At 39.3% G+C, this 12,542-nt stretch overlaps 1 pseudogene; it reads right to left on the bottom strand.

Annotated features, from left to right (window-relative positions):
* Positions 1-6,466: 6,466 nt before the first annotated feature.
* LOC119519947 lies at positions 6,467-12,118 on the bottom strand (annotated as a pseudogene).
* Between the last annotated feature and the right edge of the window lie 424 nt (positions 12,119-12,542).

Raw genomic sequence — 12,542 nt, 5'->3', positions numbered from 1 at the left:
TACATTCTCTACAATTTCAACATCTTAAACAGATGTGTTTACATACAATGAAAAAACAAAATGGCTTGCAACATCAGAAATAGAGTCAAAGTTAGCTGTACAATATTAATGAGAATCTGTGTTAAGTACAGCCTCCTTTATCTACAACATGCACAACTTACATATAAATATCAGCATTATGAATGTGACAATAAAGAAATAACCTACAGAATGAAACACAACATTCTGGAAAATAATAGTTTCTAACATACAGGGTAGTTAGAAAATGTTTCACATTTGAACAAACCTATACAAACTACAAGAAATTTATTTATTGGACCATACTTCCACCTTGCTGATAGGAACCTCCTAGAAATGTAAAATAAGCACAAACCATTTATAAATCTAGTATTTACATACTCCAAAGCCCTAAACCCAAGAAACTCATTTAAAGAACTCTTTTATGTCCAACATGAAACTTTTTACATGACTTGATAGTTAATGAATACCTGCATTTAATATCTTTTTGTGATGTACATTCAACTCACACCTTTAAGGAGGTCATAAGATATTTTAGCAAAAAACCAACATCATTTTGCAGCAATTAAAGGCCTCCAAGATTTAAAAAAATACACTACCTAATTAGAAAAGCCATGTTTTTAAACATTTGTAAAGAATAAGCCACTGAAACTTAGTAATTCAAATATTATATTTGTACAACCATTTATAGTAGCACTAGAAGGTAATCTTATCATTACTCTGCATAGAACTGGTCTGCATTTGGTTACATACGAAGATTTGTTTTTATGAACAAAGGCTGGTAACAAAAGAAAAATACCTAGAAAGAATACAATGATGTTGAAAACAATGCAAATAGTACAATTTATTGAATTTAACTGATTTCAAAACACACAGCTCATTTTGTCAAAAGTGTATGGAATCTAGGAATTATAGCTCTCCCTTTAATATAACAAGTGGGGGGAAACATTCATGTGATTTTTTTTAATTTATTCATTTTTATATGGAGATTATTCATATACCTTACAGCTAGCCAAAGATACAAAATGTACAATCAATTGCCCATTGTACCATCATACAGCTGTGCATCCATTAACACAATTATTTTTGTTTCAATTTTTGAACATTTTTATTACTCCATAAAACACATACACACAGTAAATGGAAACTCAAATCCTCCCATACCTCTAACCACCTCCCCTCCATTATTGATTCATAGTATTGTTATAGGACATTTGTTACTGTTGATGAAAGAATGTGAAAATACTACTAACTGTAGTAGTTTGCAAAAGGCATATATTTTTTCCTATATGTCCATCTATTATTAACTTCTAGTTATAGTGTCATAACATTTGTTCTTGTTCATGAGAAATATTTCTAATATTTGTACAGTTAAACACAGACATTGTCCACCACAAGATTCACTGTTTTATACATTCCCATATTTTAACCTCCAACCTCCCTTCTGGTGACATATGTGGCTCTTGAGCTTACCCTGTCCACCACATTCACACACCTTTCAGCACTGTTATTTTTACATGTTACCATCTACTTTGTCCATTTCCAAATGCTTAAGTTCACCCTAGTCAAACATTCTGCTCATAATAAGCAACTGCTCCCCATTCTTTAGCCTCATTCTATATCCTGATAACTTATATTCCATGTCTATGAGTTTACATACTATAATTAGTTCATATCAGTGAGACCCTGCAATATTTGTCCTTATGAGTCTGTCTTCTTTCACTCAATATAGTGCCCTCAAGGTTTCTTCATCAACATATTTTTTAAGATGGTTTTGTTTACACACTATACATTCCATCCTAAGTAAACAATCAAGGGTTCCCTGCATAGTCATGTATTTGTGTATTCACCACCATCACCACTATCTATATAAGGACATCTCCATTTCTTCCACTAAGGAGAAGGAAGAGTCAAAGAAGGTACAGAGACAAGAGAAACAGAAAAAGAAAGAGAAAAACAAAGCAAAACAAAACATCACAGCTAGGAAGTAACAAAAGGAAAGATAGCATTAAACTAAAGTAGAAAAAAGAGACAACATCACCAATGCAAAGAGTCCCATACCCTTCTCCTATGTCCAGCCACATTTGCATTTAGCTTTGGTATACTATGTTAAATTAAAGGAAGCATAATACAATGTTTCTCTTAACTTTAGTCTCTAATTTGTATTGATTGTATTTTCTCCCAATCCCACCCCATTTTAACACCTTGAAATGTTGACATTCATTTATTCTACCTCATGTAAAAATATATTTGTACCTTTTTTCACAATCATTGAACATCCTATGTTTCACTGAGTTATACAGTCCCAGTCTTTAACTTTCATCCTTCCTCTGGTGTCCCACATGATCCAAACCTTCCTCTTTCAACCATACTCACAGTCATCTTTGTTCAGTGTACTTACATTGCTGAGCTGCTATCTCCCAAAACTGTGTTCCAAACCTCTCACTCATATCTTTTCCTTTTTGCCTGCAGTGCTTCTTTAGTGTGTCCTGTAGAGCAGGTATCTTGTTCACAAACTCTGTCATTATTTCTCAGAAAATATTTTAAGCTCTCCCTCATATTTGAAGGGCAGTTTTGTGAGATATAGGATTCTTGGTTGGTGGTTTTTCTCTTTCAGTATCTTAAATATATCACCCCACTTCCTTCTTGCCTCCATGATATCTATTGAGAAATTCACACATAGTCTTATCAAGCTTCCTTTGTATGTGATGGATCACTTTTCTCTTGCTGCTTTCAGGATTCTTTTTATCTTTGATGTTTGATAATCTGATTATTAACTGTCTTGGCATAGACCTATTTAGATCTCTTCTGTTTGGGGTGTGCTGTGCTTCTTGGATCCATAATTTTATGTCTTTCATAAGAGATGGGAAATTTTCATTGATCATTTCCTCTATTATTGCTTCTGTCCCTTTTTCCTTCTCTTCTCCTTCTGAGACACCCATGACATATAGATTCCGTCTTTTTGTTTTGTCCTTAAGTTCCTGGAGACACTGCTCATATTTTTCCATTCTTTCCTCTATCTGTTCTTTTGTGTGTAGGTTTTTCAGCTGCCCTGTTCTCCAGTTCCTGAGTGTTTTCTTCTGCTTCTTGAGATCTGCTGTTTTATGTCTCCATTGTTCCTTTCATCTCTTGTGCATTTCATTTCCATAGATTCTGCCAGTTGGTTTTTCAAACTTTCAATTTCTACCTTCTGTATGCCCAGTGTTTTCATTATATGCATCATCTCTTTTGCCATATCTTCCCTAAACTTTGTGAATTGATTTAGCATTAGCTGTTTCAATTCCTGTATCTCAGTTGAAGTGCAAGTTTGTTCCTTTGACTGGGCCATAACTTCATTTTTCTTAGTGTGGGTTGTAGTTTTCTGTTGTCTAGGCATCTGGTTTCTTTGTTTACCCCAGTCAGGTTTTCCCAGACCAGAATGTGCTCAGGTCTTGAAAGGAGGCAATAGTATCAGGTCTCCCTAAGAGTGTGTCTTAGAAGATTGGTACACCCTGTGAGGCCTCAAGTCACTGTGCTTATCTGCCCAGCAGGTGGTGCCTATCAGCCTGTAGCTCCAGACTGGTTTAAGGAGGTGTGGCATGTGGCTGTTTTTCCACAGGCTCTGTGGTCTGGTTCTAAGTGGAAGGTGGGTAGTAAAGCTGGGCCCTGCCTCTTTCCTCTTAGGAAAGATACACCCCCTAAGGAGAGGTCATTAGCATTTGAGTAGTCTCTGACTCTTCTATCTCCACCCTTGTCTGGGTCTGAGTCCTGAGAATTGAAAATGGCTGAGATCCCTTCCACTGAGCTGAAAACAGGACAGAAAACCCCCTTCAGGGTCAGCCTACAGCCACCCCCTCTTTTCCCCATTAGCCAGGGACTGCATCTGGTCCTCTGGGCTTCCCCTCCATCCCAGAGAGCTCCTCTGGCTCTCCAAGGTCAGTTGTCACCAAAAGCCTCTGTTTCTTGGGGATTCAGAGCTTTTATTGAGCAATCCAAAAACCTCAGTTGGAGCTCAGCTGAGCTATATTCACTTGCTCAGAGAGTGCTGCTCTCTAGCACTGTGAGGCTTTGTAGTTCAGGTCATGGGGGAAGGTGGCTCCTGGCTTGGATCTGCAGTTTCTACTTACAGATAACATTCACTATGTGATCTTAGGTACTCCCTTGTATATAAGTCAAGCCCTCAATATTGAGGCTTGCTCAGATGAAATTTATGGATATAAGGAGGAGGCTAAGCCCACCTGCAATTACACCTAGGCATCACCTACAGAGGACCTCTTTTGTCATACAAATGTGGACTTTCTCTCTCTAAGCCTAACACTGCAAATAAATTCATCACCCTGCCCCCAACATGGGAAAGAACCACCAAGATGAATGAGCCTTCCTGGCAATATGGGACATGGATTCCAGGAATGAGCCTGACCCTGGCATCAAGGGATTGAGAATGCCTTTTTTTACCAAAAGGGGGGAAAAGGCAACAAAATAATGTTTTAGTGACTAAGAGAATTCAAATAGAGTCAAGAGGCTGTCCTGGAGGTTACTCCTATGCAAACTTTATGTGGATATGACAAATGATCACAACATGATAAGCCCAAGTCAATAGTAGTCCGAAAACCTTAAAGAATACCCAGATCCCTGTCTGAGATTCTATAAAAGTTTCACTAAGTTTATTTGTCAGAAAATTAAATCTTTAATAGCTCACCTATGCCAGCTGTGGCCCTAAACCCAGGGCCAGTAACCCCTTCAAGAACATCAACTAAATATGTCCCCTTTGCTCGTAAGGCTGACACCCCTTTTCAGCATGGACAGGTTAGGGTGGTTGCTGCCTGGGCATGCCTGATAATGGGGAAAGTGATTGAACTAGAGTCAGGGGTAGCAACAGAATTTAACAGAGGATTATGAATGCTGAACCTTTATATAATTTTCTCAGTCTTAGTTGCTAGAGTGTTGGAATAGTTAGAAGGAAAGAATTGAAATGGTGGAATTGTAACCCATAGCATCCTTGGAAGTCTGTTCTATAGACACTCATTGAACTGTAATTTGAAAGCTATGCCTTTTTGTATGTATGTTATATTTCACTATAAGGAAATAACTGAAACTATGGTACTATAACTCATAATAACTTTGGAAATTTCCTATATATCTACTTGTTAAATCATACTTTGAAAGATAATACCTTTTTATATATATATATGTTATATTTCATAATAAGGAAATAACTGAAACTGGAATTGTGTTCTATGATATTCTTTAAAATTTGATCTGTAAATACTTGTTAAATTGCACTCTGAAAGTTATCACTTTTATGTATATATGTTATATTCTACAACAAAAATATGATTAAAAACACATTATTTTGGCAAACTAAATCTTAAACTTCGGTTTTCAACAGCATTTAACTAGCAGTGTACACATCTCCACTATGGCATTTTTTCATCTCTGGACCAGACTTCCAGTTACTTTGCAGGTCTCAGGCCCCTCTCTGGCTCTCACCCTGGACTCTCCTGCACTGCAGACTCCCCTGAGATGGGGTCTCCAGAATCTGGGGCTCAGGAGGTCTCAAACAGGACTTTTCAAAAGTTACTGCATAATCTTCTGATCCCCTTGGCCGTCTCCCAAGTCTGGCCTAGTCGATGGAGCCAGTGAGGATTCCTTGCAGCTTGACATTCAGAAACCAAAAGAGAAGAGAGATATGCTGGACACAGAGTTCTTCCAATTAATATCTGAAACCTACATTATGGATTAATTGGAGGACCATATCTCCCAGCTCCACAAGTATAATGATATCAAGGATGTAGGCCAGATGCTTGTGGGCAAACTAGATGTGATCCAAGGTGTCACCATCAGAAAGCTGAATCCAGAATTTGATAAGAACATGGATGACTAGGCTGAGTTTCTAAGGGAACCTGGGGAAGAGGGGAACAGGGAGATAGGGCAATCCCAGCACTAATGTTCCTGAAATGTCAGGTATGTGCATCCTATTTATAAATAAATGCCTCATCTTGCTGTGAACAAAAAGGTGACTATCCCTAGAATTCCATGTTAAAATGTAGTTTTCAAAATCTTACAAGAGTAATGCTTAAAATATTGTACACAGTTAACCTAATTAAAATAATTAGCTTCAAGATGACAAATTGATAAGCTAAATAAAGCCTATTCTATGTAATATTTGCTTGGGAACTTGATTTCACAGTTATGCATAATAAAAACTCCAGTCATCAAGAAGATTACAAAATTTTTTACCATTACCTGATTTCTTTCACCCACCATTTTTATCTTACAATAGATAAATACCAAGATGTTCTCATTTTACAGTAAACTACACAGGATTGATGTATTTGGTTAGACTACCATTTGCATTGCTATATTCAATTTTCTCCATATATAACTTGGTAAAATTTCATTTCTTCTAGATTCCAAAATTACTTAGAAAACCCATGCAAATTTACCATTTTTAATATACTATGGAATATCATACAATTTGTTCCATTGTCTCATTCCCAGAAACCATGGCAAGCTGTAAAGGTATTTCAGTGTTGGTAAGGATATCTCAATTGCTGATGGTGGAAGTATTAACTGTTCCTATCCCTGAAACATAACCCTGTTGAATATTTGCAAGGACAAGTGTTGTTCCTTCTGCAATAATCAAAATATCATCTCATGCAGCTTCCACAGATGCCAGCACTATACTGCTAGAGTGAATACCTTTTTAATTTTGATGTTTTATTATGTTTGGCAAGGTGGTCACTTCTCATAAAGTGTTTTGAACATTCAGGAATAACAAATTTCTTCTCAACTGTATATGTTCTTCTGTGCCTCTTTAATTCATCACTTTGAGTAAATCTTTTATCACAGAATATCCAGTCACAAACAAAAGGGTACTCCCCAGAATGCCAACACAGATGAGATCTCAGATGTGAAGTCTTCCCATAGACTTTACCACATCCTGGTATATGACAAATGTGCCACTTATCTTTTGCAAGATTTGTACCTCTACCACCACATTCTTTATAGTTGGGACAGTTGCAAGCTACTCTTTGGAGTCTTTTTCCTTCTCGGTGTTGTTGGTCCCTTCTTCATCTACCACTCGTACTCTCATTTGTGTTAGGTTATTGATGTTCAATGTAGAATCACCACTGAGCTGCCACTCTCCAAGATCAGGTTCCTCTTCCTTGCTCCTAATATCTGGAGGACTATCAGCATTCTCTCCTGGGTGTAGCTGTATACCTGTAAAATATATAGAGTTCACTGTAACTGTCTGTAGATTGGGCAACTGACCAGTGCTTAGACTAAATGGAGTTGAAGTCAAGACTCCATCAGCTGCAATGTAACCAAGTATGATTGTCTGAACAGGTGTCAAAGTTATTTGTTGGGCAGCAGTATTTTGTACCTGCAAATTTTGCAAGTTCTGGATCCCTTGTACTTGAAATGCTAGTTATTTGTCCAGAGAGGGACACTGTCTGTGCTTGAATTAAAATAGTCACAGGATTCTGCTGCAACTGAAGATTTTACAAAGCCTGTTGTGATATATTTTGACCACTGACTCATTCACAACGGATTGTCTGTAGTATAATGTCTTGCAAAATTTGGGCTTGACTGGTGGCTGCCAAGACTCCTAAATTTGTAGAACTTGTGCAACAGGCTGGGCTGCAGAAATCTGAATATTCTGAACTAGTGTCTCTTCAGACACAGGCGACTGGATAAAATTTTCCTGAAGATCTGAAGAATGTACTGCCCAGCAGAATGGTCAAGCTATTTGAGTTTTGTTATAATACACCTGTACTATCTGTGGTAACAGGCAACAGTGATGAAGAGGAGATTGACACAAATAAATCTGTATCAGTATTAGTTTCATTGGTATCAGGAGAAACCTGCTCACCATTGCTATCTGAACTGTCTAAACTATCCATAGCTTGTCCTGTGTTTATCAAATTGTCCATCCGCATTAATGCCTCCAGTCATTGTCTGAGAACTGCCTGATAGTCCCAAAGAATCTAGATCAACACTACCTATGGGTTTCAAAGGTAATATTTCCTGGTAGACCAAGAAGCACATTAGCAACTACTTGGGTTTGGCCAGGAAAAGAACCACCAACTGCAACTTCCTGAACCTGGACTTGACCAGTCTGTGGTATGAAATTTTGGATATTAGCAGGAAGAGTTCCAGGCAAATAAGATTTGATTAGAGCCAGGAATGATCAGAATATGACAGCTTTCTTAATTTATACTGTCAATATCTGAAGAGCCTGTGAAACCAATTTGAACCTGCTGACCATCCATTGACTAAACCTGTGGTATTACTTGATACTGAACATTGGACACTGTACCATTTGTTGAATCCGATCCTGGCGCAAAAGAAAACGTCTGTTGATTATGCACATTCTGAAGGGGAAGGACATACTGCCCACTCACAGTAGCAGAACCTGGAATCTGTACTGATTACTAGCTTCATCATTTACAGTTGTGTGTGTGGCTGACAAAATCTCCCATCGGTTTGCTGCTCCTCCTAACTGTGCAGAAACCAAATCATCCCTGTGGTGGCAGCTCCCGGCCCGGCTGCGGCGCTGCCTCCTCCTCTTCACTGGCCCAGGCGATGGCGGCCTGTCTTGCTGCAGGGATAGTCCCCAGAGCGAGTGGTGATGGCCGAGTGTCCTGGCGGCCGCTGCCACCGCGCTGTCTGTGCTGCTGCCGCTGCAGATAGTCGCCGTGGGCGCCGCCGCCAACCGCGTCCAAGACAGCCATTTTCTCTTGTTTCCTTGGCTTTTGGGGAGTGGTCCCCGTGTGTTTAGGAAACTCAGGGGTCTCCCCGCCAACTTCCACAGGGTGAGGAGCAAATGCGGTGGCGGCGGGCGAGGATGCGGTGCTAGACGCGGCGGCGGGGCGGGGTGGGGGCGTGTAGGTGTTCAGGGATATTTTTTCCTACTTTGACTGTGCAGGGAACACAAAAGGTCAAGATTTGTTTATTTATTTATTTATTTATTTGTTTGTTTGTTTATTTATTTTGGGGTTTTCTATTTTTTTTTTATTAAATTCAGTTTTATTGAAATACATTCACACACCATACAATCATCCATGATATACAATCCACTGTCCACAGTATGATAACACAGTTATGCGTTCATCACCACAATCTATCTCTGAACATTTTCCTTACATCAGAAAGAACCACAACAAGAATAAAAAATAAAAGTGAAAAAAGAACACCCAAATCATCCCCCCATCCCACCCCATTTGTCCTTTAGTTTTTATCCCCATTCCTCCACTCATCCATACACTAGATAAAGGGGGTGTGATCCACAAGGTCTTCACAATCACACTGTCACCCCTTGTAATCTACATTATTATATAATTGTCTTCAGGAGTCCAGACTGCTGGGTTGGTGTTTGGTAGTTTCAGGTATTTACTTCTAGCTATTCCAATACATTAAAGCCTAAGAGATCAAGATTTATTTTTGATAATTAGCAAATTCTTCCTGCAGAAGACCCTCAGTGGAGTTATTGACCTTTCCCTTTACTTTACTTTTCAATTTAGTGAAATGATTACTAACGTTTCTGTTTTTCTACATGTCCCTACCAAGAGTAAATCTTCGGCTTGGCTTTGCTTGATTTTGGCTCCCTTTGACTTTCTCCGTGCAGCAAGTTTAATAAACTAAAACAAGTGCTCATACCTGAATCGTCTGGAGATTTTTCTTTTTTCTTTTCTTTTTTTTTCTTCTTCTTTTTTTTCCTTTATGGGGTAAAAACAGCCCTATTTCCAACAGAATTTCGTTTTTTTTTTTACATTTAAAAATTACATATAAAAACTTGTTAGATATTTTCATTGCTATATCAATTCAATATTATTAATAATTTTAGTGACATGAATAAAAATCATTTAAGCTTACACTCCCAGGAAATTATTTTTTAAAACAAATTTCATAAATGTGTTTTTGTGTTGAGAGATTTGAGAGGGTAATTACTATGAGATTTTCATGCATCAAGTCCATGACATTATCATAAAATCCTGTGGGGGAAGTGACTAGAAACAAGATTTGAGGGAGTTAAAGCAACAGAGTAAAAGTTTTAACTTTTAATGCTAATTCACTGGTGTTTTGTTTTGTTTCATTTTGTTTTTGAAAAAAAAGGTGTTAAAACCCTATGCTATTTATAGTCTTTGGATACTTTTAAAAGTGATGTTAATAGTTTCAGTATCAAAATTTATAGTATGCTAGAAATGACATCCTTTCCAGGGTTTAAACTTACATGATGAAAAATTTTGTATGTCAACTGAAAAATGTTTGATGATGAACATAACTTTGCAAAAATACTCTAGGGGGAAAGAAGGAAAACTGTGACCACTACAGGTTTAGATCATATTTCTGAAAATTCCTCAATATTAGAATGTCTTGGGACATTTGTTAAACATACAGACTCTAGGTAGTTCACACACAGGAAATTAAGTTATTCAGAGGAGTTCAATTATTACTTTTCAGAGTTTCCAGGAATCCCACCCTGATTTTCAGGGGCTTCTGGATGTTGGGCAATGTTGAGGGAGGTTGGGAGGTGCAAAGCAAAGCCAGGGATCTGGGTCTGTACTTCTCACCTGTGACTGCACTTGTGAGTAACCAAGGCCCTGCTTCTTAAGCATCAATGAATTAAATGAAATGCCTGTGAATTTTGCAAAAGTGCACATTCTGATACAGTGGTTCTGTGCTGGGCTTGATGGTCCAAATTTCTAACAAGCTCCCAGGTGACCCATGTAAACCAAATTTTGAGCTGCAAGGGTCAGGGAACTTGTAAAAATACCGATGACCTGGCCCTTCCCCTACACCAACTGAATCAGTCTCTCCAGGTGTGGAGTGTATGTTCTGAAAGCTGCCAGATAGTTCTGGGCAAGTTTCCTGATATTTCAGATGAGCAACTGGGATGGAAAGCCCCTGCTGTGGGGCCCCCTCTCTGCTTAGAATTCCCCAGGTGAAGCCCTCCTGCCTATGAAGCCGTCACAATCACTCCCAAAACCAGAGTGACAATTTGCTGAACTCTACAAGTAGCCAAATGGGGGTGGTTCCCTCTAGGACAGGTAGGGGCTCTGTGGGTGATAGCTCAGCCCCTATGTGCCTACTGACCAGAAACAAAGAAGCATAGGGCCCAGCCCACTCTGCAGATGCTGGGAAGTTCTGCTAGGACAAGTGGCTACTTACCCAAAGTACTTTCCTTGGAGAAGAACAAGGTACATTTCCAGATTGGTTGAAAGAAAAAAAAATCTTATAAATATGGGCCTATAATCAGAAGGGAATATCAGCCAGAAAAAGACTAGGAAGGGGGGGGGCAAAATATCCTCAGATCTCTCCACCCACAGAAGCCTCCACAATATGAGCTGTGGGCACAGGAGAACCCTGGATGCAGGTAAGAAAGTCTATACTTGGCCTCATAAAAGGCTGTAGTCATACGGGCTTCCCCCCAGCCAGCATGGGGATATGCTCCCACAGGAGGCCCAGCTAAGGAAATTACCTGACCTCCCCCACTTCCTCCCATGGGTATCCCATGGCCAAGCAGAGCCCCTCTGAGCAGCAGTCAAGAAGGTTACACCTGGGCCTTCAAATTGTCTAGGGTCTGTGGATGCAGTCAGTGAGGCCTCCTTCCCAGCGAGAGAGCCATCTTGTGAGAGGATCTTGCAGGCCCATTCAAGCAAACCCAGACATTTTTGAGGGTGACCTTATGAGAGACCCTACAGCCAGAACTACTCAGCTAAACCACAGTAACCTTGACATGCTAAATATATATAGTTGTTTAGAGCCATTAAGTTTTGGGGGTAATTTTGTAAATGCAATTTTATTGAGATACATTTACACACAATATAATCCATCCAAAGTATACAGTCAGTGGCTCACAGTTTCATCATATAGTTGTGCATTCATCACCACAATCAAAATAAAAAAAAAATAAAAATAACCAAGATACCCTTACATGGGGAGTAATTTTTATGTAGCGACACATAACTAATTGTTTTAGTTTCCTCCATCCACTCTTTCCCTCATGCTCCACACCTAAACCTCCTGCAAACTGACAATGCCATGACACCTCCTCCAACTGTCCACCTCTGTAGGTCTCCTGACTATGCTTCATGCAAGCCTGGATGATGGTCATACTTGCTCAAGGTTCTCCTTTCTCTGCAGTGGCTCCCTTCCAGCATCATTGTAGTGAGTTATAAAACATGAATCAGGAATTGAGATCACGGGATCCTCTTTTCATTTAGAAAAACACACAGCCCTCCTACTTCTTCTCCCCCATGATCTGTCTGCCCCCTCCCTGACCCTCTCATCTCCCTCCTCTCCCCTCCTATCCATGGATTCTTCCTATTCTCAAATTGGCCAAGCACATCAGGAATTGAACAGCATGTCCTGCTGCCTTTGTAACTTTGCATATCACCCAGTTGGCTTTCTCTAAGAAATAGATACAACTTGCTACTTCAAAACAAAGATCTTCTTCACTTTTTTTCCTGTTTACTCAGCTAAACCTCACCAGTCAGAGCCAATGTGTTTCTTTTGAGCACTGCATCTGCAGCCACTGT

This window comes from Choloepus didactylus, chromosome 24 (genome assembly GCF_015220235.1).
Source record: "Choloepus didactylus isolate mChoDid1 chromosome 24, mChoDid1.pri, whole genome shotgun sequence".
Lineage (NCBI taxonomy): Eukaryota > Metazoa > Chordata > Mammalia > Pilosa > Megalonychidae > Choloepus > Choloepus didactylus.
The sequence above is the reverse complement of the archived record's forward strand: the minus strand, read 5'-3'. Positions and strand labels throughout refer to the sequence as shown.